Consider the following 13,042-nt stretch of genomic DNA (forward strand, 5'->3'; position numbering starts at 1 on the left):
GGCTCAAATATTTTGTTTGGCATTTTATTTTAGCGCAGCCTCTTTTCTGAGCCGACAACCTTGTGGGAAAGGCTTGGGTGGCACCTGGGAAGAGGAGGAGGAAAGCATGGGTCTGTTCTACCCTTGACCTCTGGTCTGAGCTCTCGGAAAGCAGAGATGCTCTTCCTGCTTTTGCAGGGAATGCAGGTGGCCCCGGTACGGTGTGGGCTCAGGGAGTCTTGAAGTTTCAGAGGACATCAGTGGCTGAGCAGTGGAGGAGATGTCCTCAAATGGCTGGCTGGTGGTGGACAGCTCCGGGAGCACCAGGGTGGCAGGGATTTGAGCAGGCTGGCTTGTGAGCACCAGCGACAGCAAAGGCCCATGGGAGAAACCCCTGGGGGAAGTTGGAAGCGGAGTAGGGAGGCCAAGATCCACAGTGAGAAAAAGGTGGGCATGAAAGCTAATGTGACTTCCTTCACACACGCAAGCTGGGGTCAGCAAAGTAAGAAGATACAACTTGGGGCTTCTGGTTAAGGTGGCCCGAAGTCTGCCCCTTGAGGACCCCTCATCTATACCACACACAAAGCAATGACTGATAAAATACTTTAAAAAATGTAAAAGACCAGCTGCTCTCAAAAATAGGATAAATATCTCTGTCGGCCAGAGATGAAACAGAAACACACAATGGCTGTAAAATGGAATCTCTCGTCTCGCTCGCCTCTGGGAGCAGAGGCTTCTAAGAACTCTGCTCCTGGGGTAGGATGCGAGTCTCCCGACTGATGGATCAGGGCTGAAAACAGCTGTGACCAACCATTGCCGGGGATTCACTTATTTTGTACTTGGGAGAAAAAGAGGAGTTGACATTGTCTCCTCACCCAGACCTGGACAGGCCAATGCCTGTTTGGTGACTGCACTCCCAGTGCCCTCAGATCTCCATGGATGGGAGCCCTGGGCCACCAAGGTAAAACCAGTATTGAATTGGGGAGGAGGGGTAGGCAGAAAGCTGGATGGAAGCAACAGTGAAACGTCTAGAGGAAGACTGAGCATGAACACACACACACACACACACACACACACACACACATACACACCCCATTCAAGATGAGCCAACAAGCTAGGATTCCAAAAGTCCCCAAAAGAATGGATGCTAAGAAGACAGCCAATCAAACCAATAACAGGGAGAATTCATTCTGTAAGTTGTGAAAATCATAGACTTTAAGCCTATGTAGATTCCTTGAAAAGAGAAAAGAAAGAAAAACACCCATTAGAAAAAAGAAATAAAGAAATAAAAAATGGACAGAAGGGAAACCAGTTTCAGCCGGTGTGAAGAAAACCCAGCTAGACATAGGGAGAATGACATGGGTATTACAATTCAATAAATAGGATAACGTTTTTAAACTAGACCTAGTTGAAGGGGGAATATACAATCCCTAAGATAGCATGGAATCATTCATTTGTCATACTTCTGTAGCTTTTTTTCACTTACCAACATATTCTAAGCATTTCTCATTATTGGCAGATATGAAAGTGTCCAAATGTTGTAAGCTAGTGTTCAATGTCTAGACATTTGATTTTTCCATATATATTCCATTACTGTAAACAAGTTTCTGAGAAATCTTGTGATTAACCTTTGCCCAAGTTTTCAATGGTTTCTCTCCATTCCCCAAAAAGGGATTGCTGAGGGTAAAAGGAATAAACTTTACAAAGCCTTTTGATAAAGCCAAAGAGCCAAATTTCTTCCCCCAAACCTTGGGCCAGTTTTCTCTCCCACCTATGTTTTATTTTTTTTATTATTAAAAAAAATTTTTTTAATGTTTATTTATTTTTGAGAGAGAGACAGACTGTGGGTGGGGGAGGGGCAGGAGAGAGGGGGCAGAGAGAGAGGGAGACACAGAATCGGAAGCAGTTTCCAGGCTCTGAGCTGTCAGCACGGCTCGAGCTTACTGACCTCAAGATCATGACCTGAACCGAAGTCGGATGCTTAGTTGACTGAGCCACCCAGACACCCCTTCCACCCATGTTTTAAGAGAATGCCTACTTCACCAAATACTTGTGAATAATAGGGATTATTCTTTAAAATACTCGTCAACCACTGGGGCGCTTGGGTGGCTCAGTCGGTTAAGCGTCTGACTTTGGCTCAGGTCATGATCTCAGGGTTCATGAGTTTGAGCCCCGCGTGGGGCTCTGGGCTGACAGCTCAGAGCCTGGAGTCAGTTTCAGATTCTGTGTCTCTGTCTCTTTCTGCCCCTCCTCCACTCATGCTCTGTCTCTGTCTCTCAAAAATAAATAAACTTAAAAATAAAATAAAATACTTGTCAATCAGGCAAAAAAATGATACCTTACAGGTTTTGTTTGCCTTTGTCTGATTAGTGAAGAAGTGAAACATCATCATGGAAGGAAAAGTTGTAAAATGCTCTTTTTCTTTTTTCTCAGATGAATTGGCACATATTTTACCATAGAAGGGACATGAGCTTCTTTTTTATAGTCATGTTCCCAACTGGTGGATTTTTTTTGTTTTCTTTTGGGTTTTTTGGGGAATAAAGTACCTTTTATTCCCTACTTTTTTTTTTTTTTGAAGGCATGACATGTTTTCATTCTATCCCTATGGCAGATGGCTGATTTTTGGGCCTGATTTTGAGTCTCGAGTCTGTAGCCCATAGATACTTCCCTGCTTGCTGGAGGATGGAGACACTGCTACGGCATTTCCTCTACCAGGGAAAGTCAGGGAAGGCCGCTGAGATGTGGACAGAGGGCAGGGGAGACCGTAGGTCACTGGCCTGTGCTCCTCTGGGTGGCTAGTCTGCCACCTGTGTCCTGGAGCCCGAATCCCCTTACCCCCTCGAGGTCTCTGGCTATTGCCCAATTTCTCCTTAATAGCAAAACTTCCTGAACGAGTTGCTTACACTCAGTCTCTACTTCCTCATTTCCTTTTTTTTTTTTTGGAGAGGGTGGGAACCCAGTCCAATCAGACTTCTATCCCAAAAGAAGCCTTTCTTAATGAGATTACCAATAAGCTGCCCATGGCTATGCCCAGGAGTTATTCTCAGTCCTTAGCAGCCTTCAGTGAAGGTGAGGGCGCCCTTTCCTTTTTGAACCTCGCTCTTCATTTGACTTCCAGGATCTCGTCCTCTCCTGGTGTCCTTTCTAACTCACTGTCTCCTTCTCGGCCTCCTGCCTTATTGGTACATACTGTCCTTTCATCTGACTTTGAAAGTTGGGCTCAGTCCTCAGACCTCTTTTCTCTATAGGTTAGCTTCCTGCTAAGTGCATCTAGCTGTAAGTGCCTGCTCCGTGTCTCCACTTAGATGTCAACGTGCATCTCAGACCGAACGCCTCCCAAATTGGACTCGCGGTGTCCTTAACTCTGAGTCACCTGGCGTGAATGATCTCAGTGAATGATCCCCTCTCCATTTTACCTAGCTTTTCTGACGATAAACAATGGAGTATTCATCTACTCTTTTCTTCCACACACCTGACATCCAACCCACAAGCAAATTGCTTCTACATTGGAAATAGATCCAGAATTTGACTGCCTCTCTGCGGCCATCACCCCAGCCAAAGCCACCATCACCGCTCACCCGGACTCTGACAGCCTCATTCACCTCCCTGTTCCACCCCTGTTTTCTACTCAGCCGCCCTGGAGATTCTGTTCAAATGTAAGTTAGATGAAATCACTCCCTTGTTTAAAGTCTTCGCGTGGTTTCTCGTCCTGCAAGGCCCCCCCGTAGTCCCTCCATGACATGGCCTCATGACCTGGTGCCCTCGTCTTGGGCTCTCCCCCTCACTCACTCAACTCCAGCTACACTGGCCTCCTCAGTATTTCTTTCTTTTTTTGTAATGTTTATTTATTTATTTTGAGAGATTTTGATGAGGGGGTTGGAGAGAATCCCAAGCAGGCTCCATGTTCAGCACAGAGCCTGATACAAGGTTCTATTTCACAAACCTGAGATCATAACCTGAGCTGAAATCAAGAGTCAGGTACTTACCTGACTGAGCCACCCAGACACCCCCACAGTATTTCTTGATCATACCAGGCACACTTCTGCCCCAGGGCCTTTGCACTGACTATTCCCTCTACCTGGAACACTCTTCTCCCAGACATCTACCTGGCTAACTGCCTCACATCCTTCGAGCTTTTGCTTCCCTCACACCTTCTCAGTGGAAGTCTACCCAGAACACCCTATTTTAAAATTGGGTGTCACCTTACCCCAAACTGCTAATTCTCATCGCTCTGCTCTCTTCTTTCCACAGCATGTATTATTTTCTAACATACTATACAAAAATATACTTCCTTATGTTTGTTTTTTGTCTGCCTTCCCCCCAACTAGAATGTAAGCTCCAGGAGGGTGAGGACTTACCTGTTTTATTAGCAAATGAATCTAGAGACTAGCACAGTACCTGGGCTGTGAGTACCCCGTAGAGGAATCTCCCCACTCCAGCTGACCGTTCCCAATGCCCCACTCTGGTTCTAAGGAGGGTCAGCAGGAACTGAGGGCCACCCAGCTCCAGGCATTAGTAAGGAGAAGTGGCCCCTCCGCCCAGCCTGCTAACTCTCTACATGGCCTGGAAGAGCCACCTCCTCTCCAGGACTCGGTCTCTCATCTGCTCAATGGAGACTTTTTTTTTTTCCTGTGCTCCCTAAATCAGGACATAGTGTAAGAGTGGGTACGGAAATGTGTACTTTAAAGCCCAAACAAGTTGACCTCATTATGCAACTCACATCTGGGAGAAAGGCTCACAAGGCTCTGTTTACAGACCATTTGCTGAGGATAATTCTCCTCCTGGAAGCCTGTCCCCCAGATTGCCACCCCTGGGGTCAAAAAAAATATATGCAGAAGTTCATTTCCTGCTGCTGTAAGTAAGGGTCATTCCATTGTGGCGTGAAATATATATGGTGTATCCTTCCCAACTCCTCCCCTTGATCTTTCCATGGAAAAACAGGGCAGTTAAGGTCACCTAACACCATTCCAGAAAGTTCTGTTATGATTTTGACTGATATATACAATTTCAGAGGGTATTTCAGAGGGTATGATTTCACCAGCTTTTCTTAGTTCCTTTGTAGGACCTGGAAGGCTGGGACAGGTCTTCCTTCTCTTTATCCCCTGCAGTGCTCGGCCCGCAGGAGCAGCTCCACCAGGGGTTGCTGATTTGGTCCCTGTCGGTCTGTTGGGCCCCTGACTTGCTGTCCCGCAGTTTGAGGAAAACGTGGAAAGAGCAAATACTGCCCCTGGACCAGCAGCTTTTGCAGGGACCCCCGGGATTGTGGGGGGCATTAGCATTAGCAGTCCACGTCTCAGACTGCAACATGCTTGTGCAAACACTTCCCAGGAAGTCCCAATAAGACCCCAGTGGCATAGACACTCTGAGCCTCTGTTTGTCAGACAGACAAACTAAGGGGCAGAGCCCGGACCAGGATGCTCTGAGCCCCGCCAGTCCTGCCCGGGCTTCCTTCCCTCTTGGCAGAGATGTATCCTCGGCTGGGTGCTGAGTGTGCCTTGCTCGCTTGCAACGCGGAGCCCTTACAGGAACTGCCTCTCCTCTGGGCCAGCCCCTGGGAGCTCTCTGCCCCGCAAACTGCAAACCAGGCTCATCTGTCAAGGCCCGGCGCAACTTTGGCCTCCTGGAGACCCTGACTGCTGTCCCTAGCCCTGAGTGTCCTGTGTTCCTGCAGCCCTTACCGGCTGCACCACAAACTTGGCCTGAACACGTGCTGTCTTGCAACATCTCATACCATTGTTTTGTATGGTAATTTAGTCCTTGGGTCATAATTTCCCTTTGTGTGTGTGTGTGTGTGTGTGTGTGTGTGTGTGTACCTCTTCTCTTCCCCACTAGCCCATCAGCTCTAGAGAGGCTGAAACCATCTCCATTCATTGTTTATTTCATTCATCCATTCCTTCAAGAGATAAACTGGTGATCAAGGGAGACACGGTTCCTGTCCTCACAGAGCTTTTATTCCCTATTTATTCCTTATATCCCCACACAACTCAATATAATCCAGCTATATAACCAGCAGGCAAGAGTTCATGGGGACAGCCTCTAGCCGGCGAGTTCCAGCACCATGTGTCCCTTTGGTCTGGTCAAAGCCAAGCAGGAAGGACCACAGAGACAGGGTCTGTGTGGGGCACCTTCTAGGTGACAACCCCAGAAAGGAATTCCTTCTGGGTCCTGCTCCGGGGATACTTTGGGGGCCCACCCATAAAAGGGTCAAAGCCCTCAGGCCCTGAAGAGGCCTTAAGGCTCACCAAGGGAACATTTATTGGCATAGAAGGGGAAACCGAGGCACCTAGAGGTCTGTAGTCACTCTCCTAGCCCAGTGCTCTTCTCCGAGGATCCCACTGAGGTAGGATTTCCTGCCGAAGAGAAGGACTGTTTTGCTGCCTGGCAGTTGAGAGCAATTCTGGTGCACAGGAGTGTGTGGGTGGAAAGAGACCCCGCCGAAGGCTGAGCTCTCGGTAGTGGGGCTCTGTCCGCTCTGCCCACCATTCTCCGTGCTTGGGAGGATTAGATCAAACGCCTGGCCCAGAACAGACACTCAATTCGTTTTCACTCATTCAGAAGACCATTTTGATTATTTTCAACCAAGTTCCTGAAAAAGAACCCTAGTTGGTCTTCTTGAAGCAGAAAGAGCTGAGTGCACGTGACCTCAACTGCCGCCCCAGGGGTCTCGGTCCTGATGCTCCAGCTCACCCTACCACCCACAAAATGGGCGCTTTGGGTCCACCCCTTGATGTCTGAGGCCAACATGCTCCTTTCCCTATTCCTTGTTTTCTCTGCCTGTTAAAAAGGGGCTGTTCAGCCCTGCCGCCGTGAGGTTGTCAGACTCTGCTGAGATGCCACCACGGATACACTTCTCTGCAGGTGGCACTGGATCATGCTGGCTCCTGTCCCCCGTTGCTTCTCCTCCTGGAGGAGTCTGTTCTCTAGAGAGAGTGGGGCAGGGTTCCAAGGCTGGGTGAGGGCCTCTTCTCCTTGGCCACCCTCACCACCCCCTCCCAGCCGCCTTCAGAAACACACGCGGCCAGAGCCAACAGCTGCTGCCCCCACTGTTCAGCTCAGGTGACAAGTGTGAGGCACACTCCCATCGGTAAAAGAAGGCAATGGGCGGGCAGGGGTTTTTGTGGGGACCCCTTCCCCCTCCTTCCTCCTTGCTTTGTGAGCTTGGAGAAGTCTAGAGACTTACAGAAATTATGTCTGCATACAGCCTTGGAGATGACGTATTCCAGTGGCTTCCAAACACTTAACATTAATTTTTAGCTCCTTGGGTCATGTTTTAACTGACCTCAGTAAAAAAAAAAAAAAATGCATACAGATTTTTTTCTATGAAAGATCTGGTACAACCTTTCCTTTCTAGAAGGGGAAGGTGAGGCCCAGCCCGAGGAGTGGGTGTGGCTTCCTAGAGGTAACTCGGGAGTTGATGTGGCTGGGACTAGATCCCTGGTCCCCTAACACAGCATTCTTTCCAGTAGCCTTAACACTGAGGAGGTGCCTGCAAAACTGAGGCTCGTCTCAGCATTGAGAAGGAGGAGGGAGACAGGATGGGGTACTTGCAGTTTACATGAGAAAAGAATCTTCAGCTAATCCAGGAATTCTGCAGATGTGTATCTTAATCCGGTTCCCTAAGAATTGGTTCTTGGAATAAGGCTAGCAGCTGTAAACTCAGACTTTTTATCGGAAGAAGTAAAAATATTATCCTTGCCTTTTGTCATTAAGAGGTTTTGTTAAGAGCCACCAGGCTTTGGGAAGGCCAGAGGAAGGAAGCGTGGGCTCAGATGTTAGACTTTGGAGAATGCCTATCCCTGGTTCCCACCGTGAGTTGTGGCCTGAGATCTTCACCAAAGCTGACTTGCCTTGACTTCCCCTCTGCCCCCCGCTTCCCCCCTGCCTCATTTCTCTACCTTGCCTTGTCCTTCCTTTTGTCCCTTCTCTTGTGTTCCTTTAACCCTTTAATTTGCACCCAGAGGAACCACAGCATGAATGGCAAGGCCTTACTCTAAGGCAATGGCCCAGCCTGTGCCCAGAATGCTGGTTCCACAAGAGAAGCGATGGAGCATCTGGTGATTCGGAGTATATTGGCATATTACAGGCTCCGGGTTGACCAAACATGTCCTAGCCAATGACAAGGGGCATTGCCTCTCTCCAGACTCAGAGTTCACCTGAACCTGCTCCTTAAATCCTGGAGATGTGAAAGGGCTGGGGTCGTGGCAGCATAGGATAGTTCGGGAAGGCTCTAGATAGAGTCAGGCCCTTGGTTTAAGCACCAAACATATGATACCTCTCCTCCTCATTTCTTTACCTGGTAAACTCTTTTTTTTTTTTTTTTTAATGTTTATTTATTTTAGAGAGAGAGACAGAGACAGAGCGTGAGTTGGGAGGGGCAGGGAGAGGGAGACAAAGAATCGGAAGCAGGCTCTAGGCTCTGAGCTGTCAGCACAGAGCCCGATGCGGGGCTCGAACCCACGAACTGCGAGATCGGGACCTGAGCCGAAGTCGGACGCTTCACCAACTAAGCCACCCAGGTTCCCGTAAAGGTGCTTTTATACGAGAAACACTTGTCTTCAGAGAAGGTACACCGTGCAGCACAGAGCACAGAATACAGAGTCCTAAAATAACACTGCTGACTCACTCACACACTAGTGTTACTAGAGGCATCTTTTGAACACTTGGGACCCAGAATGGTGTGAGGATGCTGCTGTCCCAGTGGGGAGGGGGTGTCCAAGCCCCCTGCACACGGGCCAGGCCTATATGTTGTGTCACCAGGAGCAATGGCTGCCATGGAAACTAGAGGCTACAGACCCCCTTTTCAGACTGCTAAATCCTGAGGGGGAGCTTTTGCAAACGCCGGGGAGAGGAGAAAGCAAGGATGTGACAATACGGAACTTCTGTTCAACCTTGCTTAAGGAGGGTCCAAATGGGATTTAACTTCCTTTTAACAAAAGCCAGGCATGAAGGAAAAAAAAATAAATAAACGAGGCATGCATGCATGCACATAGTGAAAACTGGAACAGCACAAGAGAGTAGACAAGGGAAAAGGAGCCCCCCTCCCTCCTCAGCCCCTGGTCTCAGTTTCCAGGGGTGAGAGCATTCGTGGTGTTATGTTTGTGGACTTGCACACAGTGGATGATCACAGAGCCACCTGCACGCACCACCTCGTTCTTTTTGGTGGCTGCAAGCATCCCATTTCCAGTCCCGTTTCAATGGACTTCCTTGATTTAGACACTCTCAGGAATGTTACATTAGCTGCACCTGGAATGATTTCATTTCTACATTTATCTAGGCATTTCTGTCGACATATATTTATGCCTAATATTCCACCTATTGCCAGGATTTGTAATCTGCATCTCCCTCCCTCCTAGGCTGACCCCCCCAAAGGCAAGGTCTGGAAGGGAAAGCAGTGGCCAAGGGTTAGGAATGGAAGGTAGGGCACAACGACGAAAGGGAGGCACAGGGAGCTCCTTTGTGGCGACTGAACAGCTCTGTACCTGGATCGTGGTGATGAGCACACAAATCTATACATGTGACAACAATACACAGAAGTACGCACACACACATACACACAAAGCTCTGTGGGGTTGTACCAATATCAACTTCTTGGTTTCAATATTACATGGTAGTTTTACTTATGTTTTTACTATTGGGGGAAACTGGGTGAAGGGTACCTGGGACCTTTCTGTGCCGTATTGGCCACTCCCTGGGGATCTAGAATTATTTCAAAAAAAAGTGAACATGACAACAAGGTTGGAGTCTCCTGCATCCAAGTATTCCATTCCTGGCTCTGGTGCAAACCCTGGCACAGAGATGTGCTCAGTAAATATAAGTGGAAGAAGCAAGGGGTGTCTCATTTCTAGGCCTCAGTGTCCCCGTCTGGGAAATGAGGCCATGGACTGAATGATCTCCAGTGGCCACACATCCCACACGTTTCCAGTCCCCACATTCCATTCTGTTTGGTCAGCACGTGCTCCTGCCTGTGGAACCAGTCACCCGACTCTCCTCCTAGCTGCTGATCTCCCGTACCGTCACCCCCTCCCTCTCACTTGCCGGCCCCATAGGCTGATACCCACTAAGTTTCCCAGCAGAACATAATAGTAGTGTGATGAACTCACCAGCCAAGTTAAAATGGAAGATGTAGCACTTCTTGAAAAATGATCTTTCTTAAAGTCTCTGATGTGAAGAGCAAAAGAAATTTGCCAGCTATGTCTTAGGGTGGCCTGGTTTGCTTGATGGACTGAAAGTATACAACCAAGTGAAAGAATAATGTAATAGTGAAGACAGGGTTCCAAGCTCCAACCTTCCTTCAAATGAGGCTGCCACAGTCTCTGTAGGCCAAGCCTCAGGCTTGCTAGGATTTGAGGAGATACTGGCTTATAGTGGATAGTGTTGCTGCTCCACACAGACCCCTTTTCATCATTTCTGTGCCCCTGTTCACATTCCACAGGTGGCACCCTCACCTCTTCTGAGAAAACGGCTGAGGCCAAGAATGCTGGGCTTGGCCTGGGAGCCAAAATCTTCCTCCTCTCCCACTGGGTGATGGGCAGGGCAGCATGAGAGCCCAGCTCCCTGGCCCCAGCTTGGGACATGTGAGTGTCACTTACACTCTGGACTCTCCCTGTGGGATTGGGTGGCACTCAAGAGATAGGTGAGGCCTTTTGTCTGAGGCTGCACTGGCTTGGATTTCCCCTTCCCTGTTCTGCTTCCCAATCAATCCCCTTACAAGTGTTCCCTGGGAGCTTATTAAATGATTTGCTTACAAATTCACATCTCAGTACCCGCTTCTGGGGAATTCATTTGAGCTATGGTGTCCTCAAACAAGTTCTAGCCATTGAGACTTGTCTCAATGCCACTCCTAAAGGGTGGGTGTCATCATGGAGGGTCCCCCTCTCAGACTGAGTCTTGGTGAGTTCCTCGAAGGGTGCAATCAGGCAAGATGGTTAGAAAAGGAGTTGAGAGAAAATTAACAAGGGAACAGGAGCTTTGAATAACACACTGAATCAGATGGACTCAACAGATAAATTCAGAACATTCCATCCTAATACAACAGAATACATATTCTTTTCAAGTGTACATGGATCATTCTCCAGAATAGATCACATATTAGGCCACAAAACAGGCCTCAACAAATTCAGAAGATTGAAGTCATACCATGCACCTTTTCTGACCACAACGCTATGAAACTAGAAGTCAACCACAAGAAGAAATCTGGAAAGACAAAATACATAGAGGTTAAATAACATACTACTATTAAACAATGAATGGGTCAACCAGGAACTCCAAGAAGAATTTTAAAAGTACATGTAAACAAAGGAAAATGAAAACACAATGGTCCAAAACCATTGGGATGCTGCAAAAGCAGTCATGAGAAGGAAGTATATAGCAATACAGGTCCTCCTCAAGAAGTAAGAAAACTCTCAAAAAAAAAAAAAAAAACCACCTAAAATTATACCTAAAGGAGATAAAAAAAAAGAGGAAAAAATGAAGCCTAAAACCAGCAGAAGGAAGGAAATAATATAGATTATACCAGGAATAAATGACATAGAAACTAAAAACAACAACAACAAACAAAAAACAAACAAAACAAAAGAAAAACCACAAAATAGTAGAACAGATGGATGGAACTAGGAGCTGGTTCTTTGAAAAAATTAATAAGATTGATAACCTCCTAGCCAGACTCTTCAAAATGAAGAAAGGACCCAAATAAACAAAATCATTAATGAGAGAGAAGAATTAACAACTAACACCACAGAAATACAATTATAAGAGAATATAAGAAAAATTATATGCCAATAAACTGGACAACCCAGAAGAAATGAATAGGTTCCTAGAAATAGATACATTACCAAAGCTGAGGAGGAAGAAATAGAAAATTTGAACAGGCTGATAACCAGCAAGGAAATTGAATGAGTAATCAAAATCTGCCAACAAACAAAAGTCCACGGCTGGATGGCTTCACAGGTAAATTCTATCAAACATTTAAAGTAGAGTTAATACCTATTCTCCTCAAACTAAATAGAAAAGGAAGGAAAATTTCCAAAGTTATTGTATGGAGCCAGCATTACCCTGATATCAAAACCAGATAAAGACACAACACAAAAAAGGCCATGTTCTGATGAACATGAATGCAGAAATCCTACACAAAATACTGCCAAACCAAATCCAACAATACATTAAAAGAATAATTTACCACGCTTAAATGGGACTTATTGCTTGGTTCAATATTCACAAATCAATCAATGTGATACACCACATTATACACCACATTAATAAAAGAGAGGATAAGAAGCATATGATCCTCTCAGTAGATGCAGAAAAAGCATTTAACAAAGTACAACATGCATTCATGATAAAAACGCTCAACAAAGTAGGAATAGAGGGGACATAACTCAATATAATAAAGGCCATATATGGAAAACATACAGATGATATCATCATCAATGGGGGAAAAACTGAGATGTTTCCCTCTACTGTCGGGAAGAAGACAGGGATGTCCACTCTCATCATTGTTATTGAACATAGTACTGGAAGTCTGAGCCTCAGCAATCAGACCAGAAAAGAAATAAAAGGCATCCTAATTAGCAAGGAAGAAGTCAAACTTTCCTTATTCACAGATGACATGATACTATATATAGAAAACCCAAAGGATTCCACCAAAAAATTGCTAGAGCTGATACACAAATTCAGTAAAGTCACAGGATATAAAATCAACATATAGAAATCTGTTGCATTTATATACACCAATAATGAAGCAGTAGAAAGTGAAATTCAGGAATCAATCCCATTTACAATTGCACCAAAGCCAATAAGATACCTAGGAATAGATCTGCCCCAAGAGGTAAAAGACCTGTACTCTGAAAACTATAAAACACTAATGAAAGAAATTAAAAATGACACAAAGAAATGAAAAGATATTCCATGCTCAAGGATTGCAAGAACAAATATTGTTAAAATGTCCATACTACCCAAAGCAACCTACACATTCAATGCAATCCCTATCAAAATACCAGCAGCATTTTTCACACAGCTAAACAAACAATCCTAAAATTTTTATGAAACCACAAAAGATCCAGAATAG

Source organism: Panthera pardus, unplaced genomic scaffold (genome assembly GCF_024362965.1).
Source record: "Panthera pardus isolate Hobbes unplaced genomic scaffold, ASM2436296v1 HiC_scaffold_24, whole genome shotgun sequence".
NCBI classification, from domain to species: Eukaryota; Metazoa; Chordata; class Mammalia; order Carnivora; family Felidae; genus Panthera; species Panthera pardus.